Consider the following 27,685-nt stretch of genomic DNA (forward strand, 5'->3'; position numbering starts at 1 on the left):
ATTAAATAATTATTTAATTAAGCAATGCAACAAAGAACATAGACTAATGACAAGCAAACAATTTCCTCTAACAATAACAATTTTTGTGGCTATCTAACTATTTGACAGGAGCTATCAGAAATGCATCCAAGCTAACCATTGATTCCCATGGGAACCAGAGTTGAATTAGAAGTGAAATTGATTATTCTGTCTTCAGAACACGTTATACAACACATCATAATTAAATGCAAGTGAACTAATAACAAATCCTCTTTCAGGATGTGACAGTTTGGTGTAGCAAGAGGGATCTTGGTTTCTACTTCACAGTTCTGTAACTAAATGAAATTGAAGGCTATTAAAATTATGGATTGTCTGTGTAATGACTATTTTGTAGTGAATAATTTATTTAATATCATAATTTTTGAAGGGTGAAGGATAAAGTGTGAAAGATGATGTGCTAAGAAAAGTCTAGTTTCACATTAGAGGATTTTCTCCAATATTGCCTTGGAGAATTAACACTTGTAAACTACTAAAGTATGGATTATCAGCCAAAATTCTGTTATGCTAATTGGTTTAACATAAATGAAAAGTAGTTTAATAAAATAAACCTGTTATGCTCAGTAAAGGATACCCAGAGCAAAAGGTTAAGGGATAATGCAATTTTTCATATATCCTATTATAAGAATAATTTATTGTTTAATCATATTTCTCAGTGGTTAAAGTAGTTATTGTTATAACAGCTGTTTTGTCAGGATTGCAGAATGTTTGTGCATGTGTACAGTTTGTGCTGAAGGATTTGATTTGTTGGGACCTGAAGATTTTACTGTGGAACTATCATCTGTCTTTCTCCACCTTGAATCTGAGTATATTGGCAGTGTTGCAGCTGTGAAATATGTGAAGTTGGTTTTTCATTTACTGAGTGTTATGTCATTGGAACATGACGAATTTCAAAGCCAGTTCTATTTAACTGCCAAGTCAGTATACACTTGAAACAAACAGAAACTTGTGTACATTATTTTTTATGGTGGCATTACATTTGCCGAGATGGGTGTTATTTTTATTTACTACTTAATAGGTCGAACTACATGACTATTTGTCTTTGACTGTTAAAACAAGGTTTGGTTCAATTAGACACTCTTATACACAGCTTTCAGAAGGTTTGGTGTCTGTACACAAAGATTTTAGACATTCTTCTAACCTTTGCTTTATGAATACAATGTCACAATACTAGAACATAACTGCTTGGCATTATGTAGGTCATGTTTAACTTGAATTACCTTCTGTTTGCATGCATAATCTACTCATGATGTTTCATGAGACTTTTATTTTTATCATATTATAGCTAATAATTATGCATTAATCTGAATTCTTTTAACCCTTAATAATATAGGAGGGATTTTTTTGGATCTAGTTGTCAGGTTTTCTTATAGCCACTTCTATTTTTGTTTAAATGATTCTCTTGTTTTATATTATCCTTGATTAACTATCCTTAAACAATGTTTAGTGATACTGAATTCAAGAAAATTAGATGCTCTACATTTAGTATTTCATTTACAAAATTGAAAGTAGTGTCATCCATCTATTATTAGGTTAAATGTGAAAAATATTACTTATCTACATATAACTTTTGGTGCTTTTGTATTTTTAAGTATCTTGGTTATAGTTGTGAGATTTTGAAGTGTTTTGGTCTTGTATTAGCGAGTTAAACTTTTTCTACTATCAGAAATTGCTGATGGTCCAGAGTCCTCTAAGAGTAAAACTGTGAAGAAAGGACTGAGTGAATTAGAAAAGTATTGGCAGGCAGTTAAGGATAATCCAGCAGACTTTACTGGATGGACTTACTTGCTACAGTTTGTCGAACAAGAGGTAGGAAGTATCTGGATTTAAAACTGTTTTTTACCTTTTTAAATTATTAGTGGAGGATTATTATTAAATTCCATTATACCATTGTTTGTTTTATTAATGTCTTAACCATGAGTAATAAATATTAATTAGGTTTAAGTATTATTCCCGATGATGTTGCATGTTTTTTTTATTGCAAACTTTGAACATTTAACTTGATTTATGCGAGTTCTTGTGTTTTGTCAGTAATGTTAATGAAGTAATTCATAATTCTAATAGATGCCATTCAAATTTTCTCTCAAGTAATCTTTGTGTAATAGAAAAAAGAGGATGCTTAGACATTCATTTTCACAATAACCATTACAAGTTTCGTTTTCTTCTAGCACTATTGTTCCCAGATTTTATTGTAAATAAAGACCAAAAAAATTTGATAAAAATGTATTTCACTTTCTCATCACTATTTTCTAAGATGAGTGGAGACACCTTACAGCTGTTTCTCTGTCAATGAAACTACATCAGAGAAACACGTTTTTATCCGAGTTAACTGTAAGTGTGTTTTGAAACACAAATTTCTGAAATTTCCTTCAGAAAGAAATACTGTATTGTATCTAAAGAATTTGACGTTTTCAGAATGACTTGGTGGCAGCTAGGGAGGCTTTTGACAGTTTCTTCAAATATTATCCATATTGTTATGGTTATTGGAAAAAGTATGCAGATATGGAAAAAAAATGGAATACTGCAGAAAAAGCTGAAGAAGTAAGTAACATCTTTGTACAACATTTTATGCTGTGTAGCTGAAACTTGAATATATTGTCATTTAAATAGGGTGCATTAATAAATTCATTTGTCATATTTAGTGTAACTTCAGGTATTACAGTTGGAAAGCTTATATAAAGACATACTTAGTCAATATTTTGTATTTTAAAGATTGTTTTTTGATAAGTAAGTATTGGATAGCTTGTACAAGGCAGTTTGCTTGAATTTGCAGTAATTTTGTGCACATATTTGTAACCAAGTAGTTTAAATTAAGATCTTTTTAATGATTTGTTGTAGAAAAGACATATATGGATCACTGTTTAATATATCTTAGAATTGTAAGATTTAGATGATAATTTGATGCACTTTCTTTGGAGCTTGAGCAGTTTTTCTTATTTAAACTGACTTATTTAACATTTTCAGGTATTTGAGCAAGGATTGAAAGCTATTCCTCTTAGTGTTGATTTATGGATTCATTACCTCAACTTCTACAAAAATCAACATAAGAAAGATGAAGATTACTATACAAAAGTGAAAGTGTTAGTGTATTTTTTTTGTATTATGTATCACTGTATGATCTTTTTATCTGTTGTTGTCTTATTTTTTCCCTCAAATGACTTGTAATGTGATCAATGTTTGTCATAGTGTACTTGTAATGGTATTATAATAAAAATGTGAACCTTGATAAAAGAAAGTCTGAAATATTGTACATTGAAAAAAAACAAAAAACATTTGTACTGAAAGATTAAATGTAGAACTAAAAGATGGCTTTAACCCTCTCTGCTGAACTTAGTTTGGTTAATGCAGAATTGCTTGTCACTGATATGTTAGCATGACAAAAAATTATTTATCAGACATTATGTAATTAAATTTATAATTGTATTGCTATAATGGTAAATTGCCATGAACACAATGTATTCAACAAAATGACAAATATGATCCATTGGGATATTGAAAAAAAGGGGTTCAAAAAAAAAAGCACAGAATTTGACATGCTTGTATATGATGCTGTGCCCAAATTGGGATGAGGGGGCACTTAACTTTGTCCAAGGTAGCTGCCAGAAAAGTTACTCAAAAATGTTCCTGCCATTTCTGAGATGGATATTGGAAAGTTGTTCATTTTTGATATCTTGTGTACTGTTATAGTTTTATTTACTGTGAATGTGGAATTTGTTTTAAGACATACTTGTAATCCATAAATAAAATAATCTTAAAATAAATAATAATAAATATGTATTTTTTTTTTGCAAGTGACTTCTATAGCTTTTAACATCATATATATACTAGTATGGAACTATAATGATGCAGATATTTTATATATTACTTAGATAAAATTTGCTGTCATAAAGAAAACTGTTTTAATATTTGATGATAGAATCTTCATTGTTGTAGTTTGTACCACACATTCCAAATGACAAATTTAATATCTTCATTAAAACCAAGTAATGTTATTTCCTTGCTTTTGAGCTTGTAAAGTCCCCAACATTGTTGTTGAATTATGTTATATATGACATGCAATTTCTTGTTAAGTTGCTCCAAACATGATGTATGTTTTTGCAAGGCCTACCAAAGTTAATTTGATTCTTTTCTATAAAAACCACAAATATTCCCAAGAGTATTTTATTTTTGTTGCCTACTACCTTTCTGAAGGTTTTGTGACTTGTTTCTTTATGCAACAATTTTGGGCATGTACCATGATATGTTGATGCTTGCAAATTTCATGTTGTCTACATCAAAGTTAGCTAGCAATAATACAACTTGCAACATCAGTGAGCATTTTTGGATTTGCTTGTCAGAATTAAGGGATTTTCATGTAGAATCACTGATGCCTTGTCTCATAAGCATTTGTCTTGTTGTACATACAACACTAAGCTGAGTAATGTTTGTGAATTTACCATTATCACGTAGGTTGTCTATTTTGGCCCTCTGCAGTTTTGTGTTTTTGAATTTAACTTTGCACATTGTCCTAATTTTCCTTGCATCACATGAATGTTTCAAATTATCTTCATCTAGCTTGGATACTCTTAGGTTTACTGATAACAAAGTTCATGGAATCTCATGATAGTTCCAGCTAAGTTCTCATTGCTGGAGTGAGTATCAACATTTCATTACTTTGTATTAATAGTTAGACACTGCAGATGTTCTACTGTTGTTTTCTAGTAAATTATGCACCTGTTCTTGTAGTGGGACATCTGGATCTACTATTTTGCAAGATTTGGATAGTTTACAACTAAACGTATAGTTGTATAAAATAATTGCCAATGTTTAAATGAACTAATCTTATGATTAATAATAATGACAATAAATAACACTTTACATATAAAATTTTGAAATTATTATTTTTGTCAAATGACTGAAATCACACTTAACATATCTATATTTGTATTATAATGATACACATCACTTTTCTATAATCTATAAATAAGAAGCCACATTGTCAAGAGTTTGTTGGTTATATTGTTAGTAATGTAATACAAAAATGTGAGGTGGTAGCCATTTTGAAAAAAAAAATGGTTTTGATCCTTATCCAGAAATTATCAGTGGAGCAGTGTTTATCATAGAGCCAAATTTCATGCATTTAAGATGGAACTCTCAGTTCATCTGATTTAATGTACACTATGGGAGGCTGTGATATGTATGATTTGCTGTTCAGTACTGACTGAAACCTACTCTTAATATTTTGGAGATCATGTAACAAGTATTTTACTTGAATGCAGGTCAGGGACTGATTAAACTAAAGTATTGTGTTCAGTTTTTAGTTTTGTTATGAAAAGTTACTTCTATTAGGCATAGTTTAAAAAATTAACTAACTGAAGAAACTTACATTATGACTGCTGTGATGCAGAAAAACAAAGGTTTTATGTTTGTTAAGGCTTGGATAGGTTAGTCACAAAGTATTTTGTATTACTAGTCTTAGAAGGTTGGTATAAAGGTAACTTTACTTTTAGATGTAATGAATACAAAACTTATGAAATAGTTTATCTGACGATATGCAAGTGTCGATAGTTTGAGTATTTTAATGCATTATAGTAAAGTATATATTAGTTTTTTGGTATTTGAGTATTTGGAAGCTGAGTGAATTAGTGAGATATGTTGTAAAAGTACAAATTTTTGATATTTTATGTATATGAAAGTAAAGTTAAATCTTGTGTGTTAGTTATTTCTAACATTTAGGTTGTGTATGAAAAATGAAATTCAATAACATTTATAATCCCAATTTATATTTTTGTATATTTTTACTTTTCATTTAATAAATACCTCCACCTTTTCATTTTAGTTGCAATAACCAAACAAACTATTTAGGCACTCTTGTTCATAACTCATGTGATGTTATTACACACTAAAATGTAAATTAGTATGGATTACACCGTTTATTTAGAGACTGAATACAAGCATGTAGTGCGTATAAGAGAATTCAACTATACCTTGCTTGTTGTATGCTACCAAATATTTCTGTCAGTCTGTTTCAATTACAACATGCAAAACCTGCTTGAAACAACAAATGTTAGTGTATAAGGTCTAAACTGGTGAAGCATAATTCATTGGCTGGTAATTGATGTGATTTTAAATCTGAGTGAGACAGTAAATTTACTAACATCAAGTTATTTTGATGCATTCCCATACTAAATAAAATCTATATATAAATCCGTAATTTGATATCTTTGTTTTTAACTGGACATCTGTATTGAGCAAATAAAGAAGGATGTAGTAGCAATCATTATAGCCTCCTTATAATGCTACATTTTTGTAATTACTAACTAAATGGTCATGCTTTGCAACTTTAAGTAGCACAAGTCATGAAACAATGTACTTGAGAATACTGAAGACTTGGCATAGTTTTTGGTGAAAGGTGTTCTGTGGCTAATTCATAATAAGATGAAGTTTTATGCTCTTTTAAGTTGTAGATAATGATTTTAAAGTAGTAGAGTTCTGTTTTGTAATCAAAGTGAGAAACGGCCTCCAACTTTGCATTTCTTTTTTATATAATGGCAAATAGTAAAAGTTTTAATCTTTTTGAAAGCTAATAATCTAATAGTTAATAATTTAATGATTAGTCTAATAATCAGTTCTTGTATTATTGTTAGGTAGGTTTAATCTTCTTTTAAAATAAAAATACATAAGCAGAGTATTGTTTTACCTACTATTAGCTCCATTTTTAATATTTAAGTAAAAGGTAATGGGCAAGATACCTCTTTGTAACCAACCAGTTGTAGCAAACTTAATGCTCTTCCTGGTTTAAATTCCTTTATAAGATCTTATTTTGTGTAATTTGTAATGTATGCATTAGTTCCTGATATTTATTTTTAACATAATGCCAAAAAATACTAATAAATGACCAAGAAATATAGTTTTACAACACTTGTGGAAATTGGTCAAAATGGATCAGTATCATCATTCATTGTTTTTTGGCTAAGTTTATCAAGCAGTATGGTGAAATGAGTCTTGAAGTTAGTTTGTTTAAAAAAAATGTTCTGGTAGGGCTGGTTGGAGAAAGAACTAGAAAATTGTTTGTTGTTAGGAATAAATCACAAGTGAAGTCAAAACTAGGAGCAGTCATTAAAAAAGGTTAATTTGACAGGAAAAGCTTTATTCATGATATGTAATAAATTTGTAAGTTGTGCATCTTAGTGTTGCTCTACAACTTTGACACATGAAAGTAGTACAGTAACACAGAGAATTGTCAAATGATTGACCAGACTAGGCTTATTTTTCGTGAATTTTAAGGTACTGATATTTATAGAACATTTGAAAGCGAAAGGACAAGAGAATATTTCCAGGGAAGCATAACCTAAGACGGATGCTTCAGTGACCACTGAGACTCAAAATATATTTCAATTTTTTTTTTCCTTTGCCAGTAATAGTTGTAGACCCTGAATTTGAACTGACAGTTAGTTTGGTAGAGTTCACTTAAATAGCAACAGACACAAGTGTGAAGTTTGATTTATTTGACAAACAAACTATCTTTTAAATTTCTAGGCTTTTGAACGAGCTGTTGATTCGGCAGGACAGGAGTTTCGATCTGATCGATTGTGGGATTTATACATCAATTGGGAATTGGAGAATAAGCACCCAAGAGAAGTTACACAGCTGTATGATAATCTTCTGAACATTCCAACACAACTTTATGTTCATCATTTTGAAAAGTAAGTGAGAACCTAACTGTCCATGTTGTGAACAAGAACGGATGCTGATGCATTTATTGTTTCAACATAATATGTAATAATATTTCAAATACAGCTTTAACCCTCTCACTATGGTTAGAAGTACATGTCATGACATTTTAATCAAGCTATTGTTATCAATGCATATAAATAAACTTGGCATCAAAACATAGTTTAATAAATAAAATTTTAATATTACATAAGTTTTAATTTCAAAATAAAATCTCTTCTTCTATGTTTGCTACAGTTTTTGTTTTATACTTTTTTAATCATCTTTATTCTAATTTTAACATAAGTTACTATTTATAGTACAAACATTACTAAATCCTAATCAGATTTTTCCAGGCTTCAACATTATTTATTTATAGGGAGATTAACTTGCAAAATCTCAACCATTGCCATGACAAATTATTACATTCTCTCTTTCACAAAATTATCAGTAATTATTTCTGTTTGCTGTTACAATTCATATTCCTTCTCAGGATTTTTTGTCATGCCACTGTCTTTCCTAGGTCGTACAAGATTTCCTGACACAACAGACTATTGAAACTGCCTCATGCAGTTCTGGGGAGTTTTACTGCACATATTTGTGGTTCCTAAAAGACTCATCTCAGTCAATATGTTCACTTCCCATACTTCGTTATGGAATCTTACCTTACTCTTTCATGAGTTTTCCTTCAGGTGTCTCTTTGAAGATAGATATTTCCAGTGCTTATCTGGGAATTATCGTGTGTTCTTGTCCTTTCATTTGGTTTGTCTGTTATAGGGTGGTGTACCAGTTATGTGCCCTACTATTTGGGATAGCTTTGTCACTGCAAATCTTTGTCTTCATGCCTGGGGTTGCTCTTTCACTGGTACATGGATATTCCTTTTCTTGCTCATACTGTCATCTTTGTCAACACTGGAAGTGGCTCAGTTGGTCTAGTTCATCAAATTGGAGAAGTCATTTCTTCATTCTATCCAGTACCTTGTTCATTTGGGCCCAACCTTTTCTCTGGTTTTGTTCTATAGAACTGGCCATTTGGAATGCCTTGTCTGCTCATTCACTTTCTACTTGAGGTTCTATCACATTAGGAGATGCAGTCTTTGACTTTTCTTGTATTTATCGATTGGGCTCATGTCTCTTCAATGGGTTCTACACAATCAGTAGTACCTTGCTGAGGATTCTTCATTGCCACATTTACATCTGGTCACAGATGCATCCCTATATTGGGATCGACTACTGAGTGGCTTTGGGTCATTTGGTCTATAGAGGACCATTTTTTTTCATGTTAACGTCCTGAAACACCTTGCTGTTTGTTGGTCTATAGATTATTTTCTTCCTGTCTCCAGAGATTTTATCCACTCCAACATTTTCAACAGTGGCATTCAATATCAGTCACCAAGGGGGCACCTGGTTGAGATCTCTTTTGTATTCTTACCTTTGATCTTCTCTTTTGGGCCCATCATGTTTATTTGATGGCATTTCATGTTCCTTGTGTTTTCAACCTTGTGGTGGATTGTCTTTCTCAAACAGACTGGCTTTAACCCAGTGGAGTTAGAGTAGTCCCTTCATCCCTTTGAGGGAGGTAGCAGATGCATTGAGACAAGGAGTACCCTACCAATCAGTCACCAAAAACAATCACCATTTACCTTTTGTTTGGATTCCCTGTTCCCTATTCTCAGGTAATGGCTATAAATATCTTCAACTAGGATTGGAAGAACAAGTTTCTTTGTTTATCCTCCTATCTGATTACTTCATTGGGTAGTCTCCCTCACCAATGCAGAATCTTTCTGATTGCACCTTATTTTCCTGCTCAACTGTGATGTTTTATGGTTGTTGATGTTTCCAAGTTTCTTTTATGGCATTTTCAGAAGAAGGGTTTGGTCTCTATTGGGCAGCCCTATCCCATATTTTCCATTTTTCATTACTGCTGGATTCTCGTCCCTGTCCTTACACTTTTGATCCATTCTTTCTGGATATGCCAACTGCCTAAATGTCTGGCACTTGTGTATTAGGACACTAATGTTGTACTCACCCTTACTTTACCTCTGTTTGAGCCCAATGCTCTGTGCTCTTTGTTTCACCTATCCCTTAATGTGTATTTCTTTCTTCTCATGGATAGCGGGCATTGTCAGTCAGATATATTCACTATAGATGTCACTTGCACTCTGTACTACCCAACATGTGTACTCCTTTATCCAGAGACCTTGGTGGCTTGTGAGGTTAACTCCTCCTTTTCTTCCATTTCCTTTCTTTCTATTTCTTACCTCTTCCTTGTCCTGATCTGCATAAACTTCTGTGTCCAATGTGTGTCTTTCATTGCTATGCTGCCCATACTCTTTTCTGCAGAAGTTTCTGTTCTTATTAGTTAATTCTTGGCAACTCTCTTCTGGACCATCCCACCCATGGATGGCATGGGTAAAGCAGAAAGGAAACTGCCCATTCCTGCCACATCTAGATTGAATCATTTGATATGGTGTGCTTTTCAAAATTGGGTTTTGTTATCATCCATTGCACTATCTAATATGTAGTAGCCCCTCTGAACTCTAATGCTATTTTTGCCCTCTTTCTTTCAGTGGAGTATGAGAGTTCTTATCACTTATCAGTTTCAAGCTAGTGGGATGGTAGACCTTGGAGGTATCCCACTAGACAGGTTCCACATAGATGGCTTTAAACATTCAGTTCAAAGTACAGTGGTAGTTTTCTGCCAGTGTAAAAGTCTTACTATCCACTATATTTAATGACGTGTACAACAGAGTGGGATGTCTCAATACAGTTCACCACTTCAGTTGGATGCCTCTTGTGTGGATGTCGGTACCCTGTGGGCTGGTTTTGGATATCGAGTAAACCAATCAACATAAGCTGTTGTACAGGTTTGGGGTTGTCCATCGTCTTCACTCGAATCTGTGTTGTAGGTCACAGAGGGAATACGTGGGTTTTTTCTCTGTCCTGGATGTTCCCACCATTTATTTGATGATATAATTGACCTTTTGGACATTTCAGACCAATCTCAGTTGCAGGAGTTGATTTACATGCAATGGACTTCCCTTGGATACCAGATGACACATTTCTGAATCTCCTGGCTCAGTACAACTTTTCTTTCATGCTCTGGAGTTTGTTGTTTCCTTACATCTGTGAATTTATGGCTTGTGGTGAAGACAATATTATTCTCATCCTATCCTTGCAAGGATGTTGGTACTTAGCAAGAAAGTTTTGGATACACTTGACTTAACAAGTACAGTCTGCTGCACTCTAGCCATTCTACACCAAGGGATGCATCCTCTTTTAACCACTTTCCTTTTGTGGGATTAAATTGTTTATCTGATTGGGATAACTTTCCTGACTTGGATGTGTTTCCTTCATTTTCTGTCATGTTTGTTCATAATTGTTCACAATGAGAAGATACCTGGTTTAGAAATGGTGCAGTACCTTTTCTCAGATCATCTGACCTGTTTCCCTCGTTCAGGTACGTTTGAGGGGTACATCTGTTCTTCCCTTGCACTGGTTCCTACTCCTTTTTGGTGTGATATTCTAGCTAATATTCTGAGAAGAGAGAAGTATCATACTAAAATTTGTAATTTTCTGACAAGTTTAGGGTTATGGTTAATAGTGGTGCCAGTAGGGAGTCCATGTATCGTGATTTGCATGAGACATATTGAAATCTTTGATTCCAAAGGGGGTATGAGGAAGGCTTATGGCATATGTTGTATAAATTTGCATTTAGAGGGCAACACTAAATGGAAAAATGTAATCTATTAGAAATATATTTTCAGTTTAGGAAGATTATAACTGAAAATTTCAGATGAAGAAAAGTATTTTTAATCTTAACATGAAAATTGCTTAACACTTGGAGTAATCATCATTTTGACCTTGTATATTCATGGACAAATCTTTATTAAAAATACGTACTAAAAATTTGATTTTGTTTCCAAATAACTTGTAGTTTGTACTAAAAGCATGTCAAATTTTGTCAAGGTACACATACTAAATTAGTTGTAGTATAGAAACTCGTTACTTTATTGTTACAATGTCTTGCATCAGCTGACCCAATGTGGAAAGAGGTAATGTGGTCTGGTAATTTGAAACAGTTCTGAATATATTTTATGAACAATTTCATTACAGCAGTATTTGATCAGGAAACTAATTTAAGTCATTGTTCTTGTGAGTTAGAGGGAGTGAGGCTATATTACAGATGACATGGTTTACATTTTAAAATTCATTAAATTTTTGTATTGCATATTAGAGTACAAAATATCTTAATTTTAGAAGGTGATCATATAACACCATTTATTTATTTTTTAATTAGACACTGTGCTTTATTTTAGAGCATGCATCTTCAAGAGTGTTCTATAGAAAACTGTAATTGACTATGCAAAAGTTCAGTTGGTTTGTATGAAAAATTCTAATCAATCCTGTAGCACAAATATATTTAATTTTTCAATACATGTAATTGATGAAATTAGCTTCAGAAAGCTAAAAACAAGCCTGGAAATTGGCACTGTCTGTTAAAGTTACTAAATGAACAAGTTTAATTCTCAGAAGTATATTTTCAAAGAATTGCATACACAGGAGAACATCTTTATTTCTTACAGTGTAATTTGCAGGAAGTCAGTGTTGTATTCCATTCTAGTTTCACCAGTGTATCTGTGATGGCAGTTGCAGATAAAATTTAAACTAATTTTTGGTTATATAAAACAATTAGAATTTCTTCTGTGACCCAATTAAAGTTTTCTACTCTTAGCTACAGTTTGTTTTAGCAGAATGCTGCAGATGAAGCTGTATAGCAAAGTATACTCCCTAATTCAGTAACAGAATAAAAACAAAATGGGTGTTGTTAGTTCTTATATTATTAAGACAGAGAACAGGACAAAAAGAATATTAAAGTGTATTTTAATTTTTCTGAAGTAATTGGTATAATCTTTTGCCAGAAGAACTGCATATTTTCTAGTATCGTAATCTGTTTTTTATGAAATAAAGTTAAATATATAAGTTTGTTCTTTGTTATGCTGTTTTACTTTAATCCTAACATTGTTTTACTGTGCAAAATGTTCTTGTTAACTGGGATACATTGTAATACAACAGAATTATCTTATTTTGTATGTGTATTTTTGTAATTGTGATAAAATATTTCTATAGATTCCAAGAACATGTTAAAAAACACCTACCAAAAGATTCAGTCTCAACAGATGAGTTTCTGGAATTCCGAAAAGAGTTTGTAACTATTAATGAGAAAGAAAAACTGATTCCTCCATTAGAAGATGAAGAGGAGGAGGCTCCTGAAGAGTCGGAGATGGAGATGCTGGTCCACCTGGTGATGAAGCTCCCCCTGGTTTAGAAGATCCAGAGCAAGCTGACAAAGAAAAGGTTTATAAGATATTGTATTGTAATAATAATAATAAAAGTATTTTTAACATGGTGGTGGCAGAGAAGCAAGGTAAAAAAAACAACAACAAAGTAGTTATTTACTAGTTTGAAATTATATTTTTCTGAATTTTGTGATATAAGGCTAGGTGAACTGACATCCTTAGTATTAAGTTATTTAATGCTGGTTTGTTTGTTTTTTTCAAATTGAAGTGATACTTAAATTGAAGGTTAATTCTTTTGTGAAGACACTGCTCATTTTAGTAATTGTTACTCACACAAAGGATTAATCTTAGCAAAATTAAAATCAAAAGCTTTACAAGTTGATGACTCCTTCTATACTTGGTCATGAGATTTTATATTTGTATAAATTTCATCTTCAGATGAATGATGAAGAGACTAAGTTTTTGAGGGAGAAAATTATTGAGAAGAGAAAAGAAATATTCAGGAAAAATGAAGAGGAGGTTGGAAAACGATGGAATTTTGAAGAAGGTGTAAGTAACATGTTTTTTACAATAACTTTTCCTTAAGTTTAGAACTTGAAATATCTTTACTTGGGTTATAACTAGTATGTTTATCAGGCCTTTAAGTATTCAGTTTATTAGAAATATATTAATCTGAGTAAGGTAGAATTGGTAACAGAGCCAGTTTATGCTTTTTCTTAGTCAGTGATACAGTTTTGGGTTAATATGGGTTTCTGATTGTATGATTTTGCTTTGTGCATAGTTTTTTTTGTCAACCTGTATTTTTTTAGCTTTTATGACATGATCTAGATCTGTTTGGGTAAATTTGTATAACCATAAGATTTTTCTGTATATAATCCACCTGTATTTTCTGTAGTTTTGTGATAGTTCTGCATACTAGAAAAGTATGGGTAACATAAGTAGCTAATGTAATTTTGACTTTTCTTCACATAAACTCTATCTTTTAGATGAGTAGCTTACGTAATGTTGAGACTTCTGAATGCAACCTAAATCTGTAAGATGATTAATTTGCATTGTCTAGTGACTTTTTTGTAATCTAGATCTGCATGATGGTGAGCTTGTCATTTTGCACATAATTCAAATCTCTTAAGATACCTTGTGTAATTATATTCTTCACTTTTGTTCTGTATGTAATCCAAATCTATTAGATGGATACAATCTTGTGATTCTTCTTTATGCAATCTAGGTCTTTTAAGGTGGGTAGCTTTTATTGTTATGTGATTATTTTTATAAGTGACATAGCAGCTCCTAAGATGGCTGAGTTTTTGTTTTTTCAGATGTAAACTTTCAGCACATAGTTAAATCATTTCTTGGCTGATTTGATATACAATTAAAGTTTTGGACTTAGGAAGTTGAACCCTTTTAAATGATGTATTTGACCATGCCTAAGGTCTTGTAGGTTAATTTACTGTAATTCTACCTAAAAGACTGGTAGAGATCCTGATGAGTAATAAAATTGTATTGAGTGTATGCTTTTGTATTCCTGGTGTACAAGATACATAGCTAATAAAACAGGGAAAAAAGTCTCGTATATTAGATTTCTCTAATCCTGCCCAAAAGAATTTCAAAGGCCATGGCTTTTAAGGATTCCTTCTTGTTTGTATTAGGTCTGTAATATGGTATTCTTATGTTTTGTACATTATTTGTATTCTATATGTAAACTCAGTGTATAAGATCTTTGTATGCTTACTTTCTATATTATAACACTAATCTTTCTTCCCTTCATTATTAGGCAACAGTACAATTTAACAGATTATCAGTAAGAGATGTTTGATTCTTGTTTTTTCAGATTAAAGGCCATATTTTCATGTAAAACCATTGGAGCGGGCTCAGTTGAAGAACTGGAGAGAATATCTAGATTTTGAAGCTCAGAATAGCACACATGAAAGAACTGTTATTTTGTTTGAAAGATGTATGATAGCATGTGCTCTGTATGAAGATATGTGGATGAAGGTAGTGTTTGTTTGTCTAAATAGGAAATTATTTCTGTTGTGAAATTTTTAAAGTTTTAATCTTAAAGTGGGTTTCTAATTTTACCTTAATATTTTTAGTTAATTCTCACATTTGCGATTTGTTTTAAGAAAAATACTTCAGTTATAAATGAGATCTATTTAATGGGCTACTTACAAGTTAAGATTTGTTAAGAGTTCAAAGTATTAGAAATATTGTCACAAATATTGATGAACTTAAACATCAAATTCTAGATAAAAGCCTTTGGTAGTTGGGGGTACTTAGCTTACTTACTGCCTTTCTTCTGATCACTAGTTAAAATTAGTTGTAAATGTGTACCTAAAGAACATTTACCTCATGTTTTATAGTTTGTTATTAAAATTTAAAAAATATAATTTTAGATAAACATTTTTAACAGAAATTACATTAAATTACTTACTTTTGTAATAATTGTTTACTGTGATTTAATTTGGTGATTTGGTTAAATGTGCTGGGATAAGAAATGGCTAACATATTTTTAGTATACTTAGCTAAGATTAAGTGCATGATTATGGAAACTTGTGTAATCTGTTACAAACAATATTTCTTAATAGGTGGAAGACTTTTGTAAAAACAAAATTAGTCATTTTATTCAGTTGGTCTTCAACCTTCTCACCTTTTTTAATTTTGAAAATAATGTTACAGAAAAATGTATCAAGACTATTCATTGATCCAAGTGAACAAGTGCTTGAGATTTTTTTTTTTTTTGAAGTGGCTATAAATTGTATTTTGAACATTGCTTTAGGCTAGTATTTAGTGTTTTATGTTGTAAGGTATTATCACCAGCATGATATTTAAATATAAATCAGTTGCCCTACATTTGGAGAAACGTCTTGGTTTTGAAATATTTAGGCTTAAAAATTTGTACATGTTATGGTTAATAGTAACATTGCAGTTTTAACTGGGAAAAGTTTAATATTCATTTATATCATGAGTGTTCACCAAATGATTGAACATTTGGTTTAGTACTTAGATTACAATATATCTTTATAAATATAGTTACAAAATTGTAAAATAGTTCATATTAATAGTATTTTTTTTAATGCAGTTGTGTTTTGTGAAAATGTATAGTTGAAATAAAAGCCATTGTTCTTTGTTTCACAGTATGCACGATACATGGAAAAACATGGACCAGAAGCTGTACGGGATGTTTATAGGCGAGCTTGTACCATCCATTTACCAAGAAAACCAAATATAAATCTCTCTTGGGAAGCCTTTGAAGAAAAATATGGTGAGATATAATGAGGGTGTTCAGAAAGAAAGAGAGCTTTATTTCTTATAGACAAACTGTAAAGTAAAACAGTGCAGGTGCATTTAAGTGTTGCACATTATTCCATTGTCTCATGAAATTTTTCTTGCCAGTTATGTACTTGTTGATGTGGTGTTACAAATGCAGCAGCAGTTAGGTGTTTTAAAAGTTTCAGATGTTTGGAAGTGTTGTCTAAACAGATGGTCCTTGAAAGGATGGAAGCACACAGTTCTAGGACAGGACTATATATTGGATAGAGAACACGTGTGTGTGTGTGTGTGTGTGTATACATAAAACATTTGCAATTTTAATATGATGAGCAGTAAAGCCTTGCAATATTATTGTAAAGGGCATAATGTAGCAGTTTGTGGATATTGAACTAATAACAGTACTTCGTAGTTACATATCTGTCCAGTGTAAAGTAAAAATTGTTTTTGTGAATGCTCCTCAGTTTCAGTTGTGTGAGGGGAAAGAGATACAGGTATTAATAAATTCTTAGAATATTAATGGTATCATAAAACAGTTGCTTTGTGTGATATATTGCATTACATGACAGCACACTGTGCTATAAATAATGTTTAATTATATTCATAATGGCAACTTTTATTGCTATCACAGTATAGACAAAGTTAGCATTATTTAATGATGAGAGCACATTTCTAGTCTCGCACATATTTGTAAAGTTGTTGCTTCAAACTCGTATACAAATATTTGTGAAGTGACATTTGATTTGCAGAGTTTCAAACTTTTGTAGCTGTAAGAAAAGAAACTTGATGCAAATAAATGTCATTTTTATTTTTTAAAGTGGTCTAAGTAAAAAGTTTGTTTACCTTATTACCTAATATAAATTTCACTTTAATTTTAAAATACTAAGAACAATATTTCCAAAATATTAATTTCTCTACTCTGATTTTATATCACAAATCCCTAAAATAGAGATCACATTACACTAAAATTAACAAAATCAAAGCATAAGAGCAAAATGCTAGCTTGTGTGCTTTTCATTTGATGAGTCATGTTTTATGTTGGAAATTTTGTAGTCCAAATAATTTGGGACATCTGTTTAGTGGCATGTACAGTATCAGACAAGTCTGCAGTATTCTTATTTTTAGTTGGTTGTGTACTGATATGCAAAGTTGTGTATTTTTGGAAATTTCTAATATATTTATTTCAAGGATGTGTTTCTATAATATAAATTATTAATATGGTAAACAAATTTAACTGAGGCATAAAAATAGTAACTTGCTGATTTCATTAATATTATCAGTTGTAAGGCCATAAAACAGTTTACTATTTTGCATAATTTTCTTAAAATGAGTTATATAAAAGAAAACTGGGTTATAACTGTTGCTGCAGCTTCAATCTTTCCAGCTATTTGTGTTTGACACAAAGCTTGATCAAAACCAACTTTTAATAGCCTGAGGGTAGCAGTGCTGTGGTATTTGAGTCATATTTCTAACTTCACAACTGCTTAGTGACTACAACAGCATAAATTAACAATATGTCACAAAAGAAAAAACCTGTTTGCCCAGTGGATGTTACATTCTGGTTCATTTTATCATAACATTTGAATGGTTTAGAAAAGTATGTAGTAAATCAGAATATTTTTTCTACAACTAATAGCAAGAAATGCTAACTTTTCCAGGCCTGTTTCCTTGGCTGTGGTTTTGCTAGATAGTAGGTAGGGACATTGGGACTCTCATTAATCAACATCGTAACAAGTCGGTGTTCTTTATTATATAGAGGTTTATTGAATATGTAAGTCTTCTAGATTATGATATCTTCCAATTGCATATTTGTTTTTCCTTATTTTGAAAATTTTATTTTAAGAATAGTAGCTGTAATATAAACATTGCCATTTTTTATTATTTTCTTCACTACAGTTGAATAAGAAGAGTTGTTCAGTGTATTTGACTTACATTTATTGTTCAGGTAACTATGAGGAAGCTTCAAAAATTCTCTTGAATCTTGAACTTAATATACCAGACCTGCTAGAGGCAAAACTTAGAAGGATTAATGTTGAGAGGAGAAGAAAAAATTACAATGAAGTGGAGTCTTTGTACAAAGAATGCATAGAAAAAGCAAGAAATACTCGCATGGCCTCCCATTTTGCAGTAAAATATGCCAGGTTTTGTTACAAGGTAAAAAAATTCTTGTGTGATTAACTTGAATACAATAAAGCATTAGTATATTGCAGTCAAGTGCAGTGTTTAACATATGTGATATTATGGTGAATTTTTGTACTTGTTAACTAAGGTGTCAGTTTCTTAATGCTCATATAGTAAGGTTTTAACTGTGTTGTCTGGATGGGTGCATTCCACCCTGATGGAAAAATCACATCATTGAATTAAATAAATTATAGAGAAAAAGATTTATAATAATTCTTTCAGATTTGAAGGTTATTCAGTAAAAAGGTTTTAATTTGATTTTGTGCATGTATTTGGACTTAGGGTTGATTTCAGTGAAAATAGTAGCGTTTATAAATATCTGAAAAATTTTCTGTTGAAAATTAAATAGTCTTTAACAAAGTAGCACTAATTCGAATCTTTTGCTATCATTGTAAATATAGTTTTATTCATTTTATCCAGTTCCTGTTTCTCAGCCTTGACTGTCATAATGGTGCAATTGTCTGTATCTCAGCTTTAAAAATTTATAGTATAGTAACCTAAATATAGTGACAGGTGTTTTTTGTTCTTTTCAGTTGTATAAGCCAGTGTGGCTTCTAGTGCAGCAGAAACAAAAAAAATAATAATAGCTTAGCTTGGTGATGTGTTGGTAGAGGAACAGATGTTTGTCCTGATTTTTGTAAAGCTTGCTTCATCATTGTATAATTTGAATTATGTTGCAGAATGATAGGAAAAAAGTTGGAACAAGCTATTTTGTAGGTCACTTTTTGCACAACTGTATTGTATTTAAATTATTTTTTTTACAGCGATTCTTGTATTCATTAGGCCATGTGTACAATGTAACTGCTTCAATGAGTAAGGATATATCAAATGGGCATAGATATTTATATATGTATTAAATAATTTTTTAAACTGTGTAAACTTTGTAAGAAAAGTTTTTTTTTTTACAAGGTTCTTAGGAAGACAAAAAAAATTGACGTGTACAACAAAGATAATCATTTCTAATTGTCTCTTAAAAGCATCATGATGAAATCTTCAAAATTTCAAAGCTGCAAACTTGTAGAAATGTTATGTATAAAAATATTTTAGAGAAGCTACACAATCTGTAGGAGATCAATCTCAAGTTTTAAATTATTTCATCCAGTAATTTTTTTGGAATTCAATAAAACAATACAACAGGTTAACTTTCTCTCCACAGGCCCTTTTTTCCTTTCTGCATGTCACAGGGTTTTAGTTACATTCAAAATCTAATTAAACTACTTTCTTTTTATGGTACACCAATAAATAAGCATACATTTTAAGTAATAATCCACATTTTAATATTATGCAAGTTTTAAGTTTTTAATTGTACAAGGCAATGTAAAAAAAAAAAAAAAAATTCTTTGTATGACATGAGAATAGGCATATTCTTCCAGACAGTCCTCTTTATTTTACATATTACCCTCCAAAACATCCAAAATGTAACGTAAAGTACTTACTATAATGTTGTTATTGCTTAGGTAAAGAATTTTTTATAACCTTCAATCTTATTTGGTTATTGAACCATCAAATAGAAAATTAGACTCCTCTTGCCATGTATATCTGACACCTCCTTTCTTGCAGAAATTGCCATTAGTTTTATTTAAGATTCAATACTACAATATTTATAACCAATAGAAAAACCAGTGTTTTACTGTATCAACAAACTTGTATAGAAAATTTTTCAGCTCAAGCATTATTACTACTCTGAAACATATCTGTGAACTTAAATGAAGTTTTAATGCCTCTTGTTGCATATTCAAAGCCAAATATTGTGATAGTTATGGAACATGGTCTGTTTTTTGCATGTTGCTACCTTGTGTTTTTTGGTGCATTATTTTTAACTGAAACAATTTAGAGCATTACTACCATTAGTATTAAAGCAGGAATAAGTTTCATTGACATTTAAAAAAAAAAAAAAAAAGAGACCCAAGTAAGTAGTTTATTTCTTGTTTTTCATGCATGGTGTTTATTATAATAAAAGTAAATTGTAAACCAAGGAAAAATGTCAGGTTAGTTAAGGTTACATTAGGTAAAATATAATAAAATTTTCATAAGGCACTTTTGTGTGCAGCTCTTGCATGATGTAATCTGATAGCATAGCATGAGCTGTATATTTGACAACTGATTTACAGCTTATAATGGCATGAATAGTACTTAGACATAGTTCAAAGGCTATAAATTTTAAATATTTAAATAGTTGTATACTGTTACAAGTTTAAAGTTATTTAGTATAAACAGATAGTTTCATGTTACAGTTTGAGATCATTCTAGAAGGAAAAATGAAGTAATGTAGATTTGTGTGTGTGTGGGGTTACAATGCAGAGTGTAAAGTTAGGGTAGAGAAAATAACATAAAATATAGTTTTACTGAAAAAAGTTTGAGATTAAGATCAGTTTTTTTTTTAGTGGTTATGCAAAGGAAGTTTGAGATTTTTTAGATAAAAGTATTTTTAATCTTAACATGAAAATTAAAATACACTCAGACTAGTCAAAAAAGTATATATTTACAGACAAATGTTTAGCAGACATTTCATTAAAGATCTAATTTTTTATGCATAGAAAACTTATAATGTTTATCAGAAATCTGTCAGTTGAGGTTAGTTGAATTGACAAACCTTGTTGTGAGAGGGTTAAGTCACTGTTAAAGTGAATGTGAGATACTGTGAAAAAGGATGAAAATATACTGTTAAATATTTATCATGTACCATATAAGAAGTATCAATGTGTTGATTGAGTAGCAGATTATAAGTAGGTTAACTTAGTGTAATTGTTTGCTTATTTTAATAAGTATTTGAAGTATAGAAATTCTATATTTTTGGCCAAAATTATTTTCTTTTTATCTTGTAAACATGCTTAGCTGTTAACTCAGCTGATAAACACATTCCTTTTTTATATTGCCTGTGTTTTAAAAATTATTTTTGAACTAGTCTGCATATTTTTTACCTTTTTAAATCTCTGATTAAAGACCATTTGATATTTTATTTCTGTGAATTAGTGCAGTGTGTCAAGTAATTGATTATATAAACTGATATAATTTAACTGCAGGTAAAGGGAGACTATGGCAAGGCTGCAGAAGTGTTAAATGAAGCTGTTGAGAAAGATGCGGTAAGTGCAGAAAACAGGTTTTCACTTTTAGTTGGTATTTCAAAGATCCGGCAATTCTTGAAAAGTTCTTAACAGTAAGTTGGTAATTCTAAGGCTATGATAATTTGAGTAACAATCATTAATTTTTCTAGCCCTTACAGACACACAGATGATCAAGGGGAACCCATCCTTTAGCTTATTACAACAAGGAAGTGGGGTGGTTTTACAAAAGAGGTTTGAACCACCATTGTTTTAGCTGAGGTAAATCTTCTTATATATGAGTATTGCTGGCAATTCAGTCTCCAATTTTCAGAGAATATTTCTCCTTCGTAACTGGAAGACTTTTGTAGACTTAACTAATCAATATGTTTACTTGCTGTGTTTTACAGTCCAACCCCCAACTCCACATGCAGCTGGTTGATGTAGGGTATCAGCAGTCTCCACTTGATGAAGATGGAGTAATCCAGGCTTTTGATAAGGCTCTGAATAGTCAGCTGACATTGGAACAAAAACTGACATTCTGCCAGAGAAAACTGGAGTTTCTGGAAGACTTTGGGAGTGATAGTAACAGGTGAATATTCCACTAGTCTGAGATTTAAAGTACTAAGGTGTCTGACTACTATAACAAATAGTGTAGTAGTTTTGTCTGTAAATTACTGGAATTTATTTTATAATTTCTCATTGAATAATAATTACATATGAAAGTGTTTTGTACCATTTTATTCAGTAAAAATATTGAATGTTGCAGAACTCAGGAAGCATTTGAAGAGTATGGAAAATTGTTGAAGGCTCACATTGCTGCCAGCAGAAAAAGGCCTGCTGAAACAAAGTAAGTTACAAAATGTTATTCTCCTTACAACAAGAATAAATATCATTGAAGCAAAGATTTCCTCTTTAGATAAAGCCAGTATTCCCACCAAAATGAAATAAAACAAATTGTTATTGATATGTGATATATTATTGAACAAGGTTTGCATTACACAGTTGTCATCTAAATATTTCATCTAAACTTTTATCATTTACATTTCTTGCTTTATTGAGATGTTTAGAATAAAGTATCATATCCTGTCTTTTAAAAAATCTTATTTTTTTTCTGATGTTTGTTATTGGATTTTTCAAGACCAATGTAAAGGGAAGATTTTTATTGACTTCTTTCTACAAGGTTAAACTAGTTTAATCAGGTTTTAAAGTATTTAATTTCACTTTCTTTTGTTGCCATTATCTGAATTAATCTCATCTTGCTTTAAAAAAAAAGTTTAAACCCAGTAATATTATAATTAGAAAGCCAGTGAAATTATAGTAATTTTTAAGACATGTTGGTTTTGTGTATATCAATATTTTGCATCCTAAATAGCAAATTTGAAGAAAAAAAATTTTATACTATAAACCTGCTTACCAAAAAATAGGATTAAGGTACATTGGGACATCAGTTATTGAGAATAAGAGTCCTTACACAAGTTATGAATTTCCTATTTTTTTATTTATGCATATAAGTGACTACAATATAAACATTAGAAATTGTTAGATAAGAAAACTGAAAGGAAAAGTAAAAAATATGTTTGAGGAGAGCACAAACTGATTCTGTGATATTTATTTCAATACTTTTAACTTGCACTATGCTCTGGCTAGGTGAGTTATTGTTTGTTCTCTTACCCTAACTGAGCATTTAAACAGTTCAAAGAATATTAAAATAAAATTAAAGCAGTAATGAAGATGTTAGGATAAATAAGTGTAATTATGACCTAAAGAGGTTTTAGAAAAACAAGTGTACGGTTGAGTTTATTTCATATTTTCAACTTTTACTGCAGGATGCTGTTGATACACTTAATGTTAGGATAGAGAAAATAAGTGATAAATTTAAAAGATATATACCACACTAAAACTTTTTACATTACTCTAGGAAGTCCTAGAGATTATGTAAATAAAATTTGAAAATGATAAAAATTATTTCCATGTTTAGCTTCAAATTTCCCTTTCACTCAAAGTAGTCCGAGTTAGTGATTTTATTAAATTGATAGACGAATCTTTGGTAGAAAAACTTTATTAAACATTGATTTCTCATGTACAACCTCCTTGCATTGTTATTTAAAAGCTTGCCAAATTATGTAAAGAACCATATAATTACTGTAAACAGTATTGTACATAGAATGATAAAAACCATATAACCTAAGTGCTTTTGTATGAAGACTTATTGGACATCTATTTTTCCGAGTTTCACAGAAACAAGAGTTAGTTCAATGCACAAATGCCATGTACATATAATTGATGTGTCAAAGCAATTTAAGATAAATGGTAAATGCAAAATTCTATGAGTAATAACAGGTATGGTTAGTTAACATCTTTTCAGGAACGATACAAGCCTACCTTTGTCTGTTAAATGTCACCAGCAAAATGTTGGTGGACTGGCTTCAAAAATGTTTGTATTGGGGTTTGTAAATTGACTAACCTCATACCAATCATAAAAAAATTGGGAAATATAAATTGTTTTTCTCATGCTAGAATGACTGCAAATTATAAAATGAAAATATGTTAAACTACTTACCCTAAAGTCTTAATGTTATATTATTTTCTATTATATTCACCTTCCAATTGTACCTCGCTAACATTTACATAACTTGCATTGATAAGATTCATGTGTGCTCATGTTACTATATCCAATAGTAAAAAAACTGACCTTTAGTCTTTACAACATGATCCTGTCTTGATCATGTTTTAGTGGACTAGTATTTTGTAATACTCAGTTATATTTCAGTTTCCATACATTATACATGTATTGATTATGACTACTTAGAAATTAGTTATGGAACTTGTTTATTTATTGTTCTATATTTTAAGAAAAATACTGCTGTATATAGGTTGCTAAGCCTTCTAAAATTTTGCTTAGGGAGGATATCAAAGAATGTTTTTTAGGTTTTATATATACAGTTAAATAACCAAAATATAATAACATAGAATTCCACCATAACTTTATTAAGCATAGAAACTAAAAACAAACAAACTTAGCAGATTAAAAATATAACCTACCTTGTTGAAATCTGTGTTGAAAAAAATGTGGTGTGGTAGTCTTTTTACAGATTAAAATTGCTGATGAAACCACTATGGGGACATTCTAAGCTGTTGACTGGTTATTATATTGAAGTGTATATAAAGGACAGTTTTAACAAAATGGAAAGAGGTGTGAATGGGGCTACTGAGTTTGAGTCAGCACATAACCTATACCTCAACAAAATAATAAAACAAAAAACAAGGTTTTTATATTATCTCTTTACAATATTGGTATTTTAAGTTCCTGATTTGTACAAGACTACAGGCTTCGTATTTTGAGATTACAAACATCTAATTTTAAAAAGTGCTGCATTCAATATACCAGATGACTTGCCAAAACTCTGTATTTAGGTGTTAATTTAATATCTATTTTTAAATTAAGAAGTTAACTCATAATTCAAACTTTATTTTATTATATATAATCTACAATTTGATACCAAACTTATTGACATAAATTCATAAAAGTGTTTCAATAAAATTGATTGCAAGTCAATAAAAATATGGTCTTTGACACATGACCTTGAGAGGAAAGGGTTAGCCAAAACACCAGTGCAGAGGTTAAATCTTTCTGTAAAACATTTGTTTGGTCTTTTTTTAAAAATCATGGCTATATAAATTCACCATCCATTGAACCTGTGAATATTATTAATCTTTTTTTCAAACCTGTTACTGAAATTAAGAAGCTTTTAAAAATCTGCTTGGAGTTGCACGTTATTTGCCTTGTTCGAGGTTTAAATATGTATTTTGACAACATTGACACTGATTTGGTACCAATCCCAATGGTAGTTGACTTTTACTTTAAGAACTTTTATTGAACAGTTATGATACTCATTGTAATTTTTGAATATTTAATTCATCAGTTTCACTGTTTGGAACTTTTCCAAACTGTCATGTACACGTTAGACTAAAAAAAATTGTACTTAAATTCTATGAATATTTTGTATATCCTTTTCAAAGAATGTGCATATTTTGTAAGAATTACTGGCCCTAGGGAAAAAAAAGGTACTCACTTTGGTTAGATTTGATTAGTTGGTGACAACTGTTAAAAATGGCTATAAAATATGATGGAAAGTCAACTTTAAGTAGGTTACTTTTTACACAGCATGAATGTTAGGACTAAAAAGCCCATTGTCTAAGGGAACATATTTCACATATGTTTAAAGTTAAGAAGACCAAGACCAGTTTAAATATTTTTTATAAAACCATTAAAGCTTGATTTTAATTTAACTTCACAGTATCAAATGTAAGGCTAAAATCCTTTGTTAGGTAGTTTTTTGCATAGTTCTCAGGAAATAAATAAAAAAAAAAAGCAGCTTTTGCATGTATTTCTAGGGAAACTACTTAGAAGTACAAAACTCAGCTGCTAAAACTATATAGACCACTTAAGCTGTAAACAGGCTCTATGTATGTTCATAAGTGCCAACTGATAACTGGTACAAACATTTTCTATGGTAGTTTAAACCTTTATGATAATCCACAAATAGATATCTTGAACATCTTACAAAAATGAAAAGCGTTTAACAACTGATGCTATACTATAGATTTCTTAATGAATTTCTGTAAAGTATGTTAATTTGCACAACTTCATACTCTCTTTAGATTTATAGTATTAACCATTCTAGCATTCCACTTTATTTCCATAGATGAATACTTTTACTGAACAGTTTAATAGCTGCTTAGTGATGTGTTAATCATGATCAGTTTCAAGTGTAAGCTCTATAAATAACTTTTGGTTAGTCCCCTTTATATAGGGTGTTTGGAAAGTCACTATGATTACAAAACTGCACAGTGACTTTCTGAACACCCTGTATATCTAAACAGTGGTACATGAGGAAGCTTGATTCAGCAATAATTACTATTCTCATAACTTGAAAAAGAAACTGTATTATCTTGGATGCATTAAGGCACTTCTTAGTTTGTATTTGTAAATTTAAATTCCTTCAGGCATAGCTGCATGACATCAAGCATACTTCTATATCAACAAGAGTTAAACTAATTTCCTGACCTATTGATGTTTTTTTCCTAGTGATGAAAGTTCTGTGGAGAAAAAAGTCAAATCTGAAATCAATGGTTCAGTATCAGTATCCACCCCACCTGCTCCAGTAAACCCTCCTGCGCCAGCTCCAGTTCCTGTCCCTACTCCTGTACCTACTCAGCCGGTTCAGCCTGCTCCTGCACCAATGGCTCCTGATCCATCAGCAGCTTATGGTTACCATCAGGCTTGGCCAGGAGCTTACCCTCAGGTATGGACAGTACATCAACTTGCACGTAATACCTTTGAAACTTTTTAATGAAATTCCCTGACATTTGAAGAAACTTTGCATGAACCTTGTCATAATTATGTAAAATATTTTCATAAGGTGTAACTATGCACTTGTACTGTAAATTATTCTTGCATATTATGTACATCTCTGTATGTGCAATTCTGAAGTTTAAATGAATGGAGGGTAATTTAGTGGAAATTGTTCCATCCTGTTAATTTGAATATTTATTATTTTTCATATAATGCTTATACAATTATTGACTTTATAAAATCAACACATTTTTAAAAGTTGTATTATAATAGCACCACTTGTATAAATACAATATTAAGCATGAGATTTTTTTTCTTTCTTTCTTCACACCCCATGAGATATTTTAGATTTATTTTGCCACTACACTGTAGCAGGTTTAGGAGATAACGAGAGAAAATACTCTAAATTCACTTATTTTTGGAGGTATTAAAAATTAATGTGCTTTAGAAGTGTTAGATTTATCTTTTTTCTTCTTCTTCTAGAATCCATATAATTACCAACAGCCATGGACAGGATACCATCCATCTTACTATCCTCACTGAGTTTTTGTGTCTGAGCTTAACCATTTAGATAAAAGTTTGCATTTGTTTTATATTAGTGATTTTTGTTTTTCCTGAGAAATTTGTCTGATTGGTACATCCAATGCACAGCTGTCCCATGAGAAGTGTGACCTTTTTCTAAAATCTGCATAGTCAGTTCTTTATTAAGTGTACTGGTAACTGTATAAAACATCCAGAGGAAAATTTATTTAATAAAGATTTAAAAATAAAAAATTAAGATTTGAAGTTACTGTTCTAAAGACATACACAAT

At 30.9% G+C, this 27,685-nt stretch overlaps 1 pseudogene across 1 annotated transcript; it reads left to right on the forward strand.

The window, feature by feature from the left end:
* Positions 1 to 1,702: 1,702 nt before the first annotated feature.
* LOC143230654 (pre-mRNA-processing factor 39-like) lies at positions 1,703 to 27,665 on the forward strand (annotated as a pseudogene). Its single transcript, XR_013016560.1, has 14 exons — positions 1,703 to 1,845; positions 2,452 to 2,577; positions 3,001 to 3,120; positions 7,555 to 7,721; positions 12,859 to 13,086; positions 13,467 to 13,581; positions 14,857 to 15,020; positions 16,161 to 16,287; positions 18,238 to 18,446; positions 21,497 to 21,556; positions 21,925 to 22,106; positions 22,284 to 22,364; positions 26,607 to 26,823; positions 27,357 to 27,665. The product of XR_013016560.1 is annotated as a pre-mRNA-processing factor 39-like (transcript).
* The last annotated feature ends 20 nt before the right edge of the window (positions 27,666 to 27,685 follow it).

The sequence above is a fragment of the Tachypleus tridentatus genome, chromosome 10 (genome assembly GCF_004210375.1).
Source record: "Tachypleus tridentatus isolate NWPU-2018 chromosome 10, ASM421037v1, whole genome shotgun sequence".
In the NCBI taxonomy this organism is placed as follows: Eukaryota; Metazoa; Arthropoda; class Merostomata; order Xiphosura; family Limulidae; genus Tachypleus; species Tachypleus tridentatus.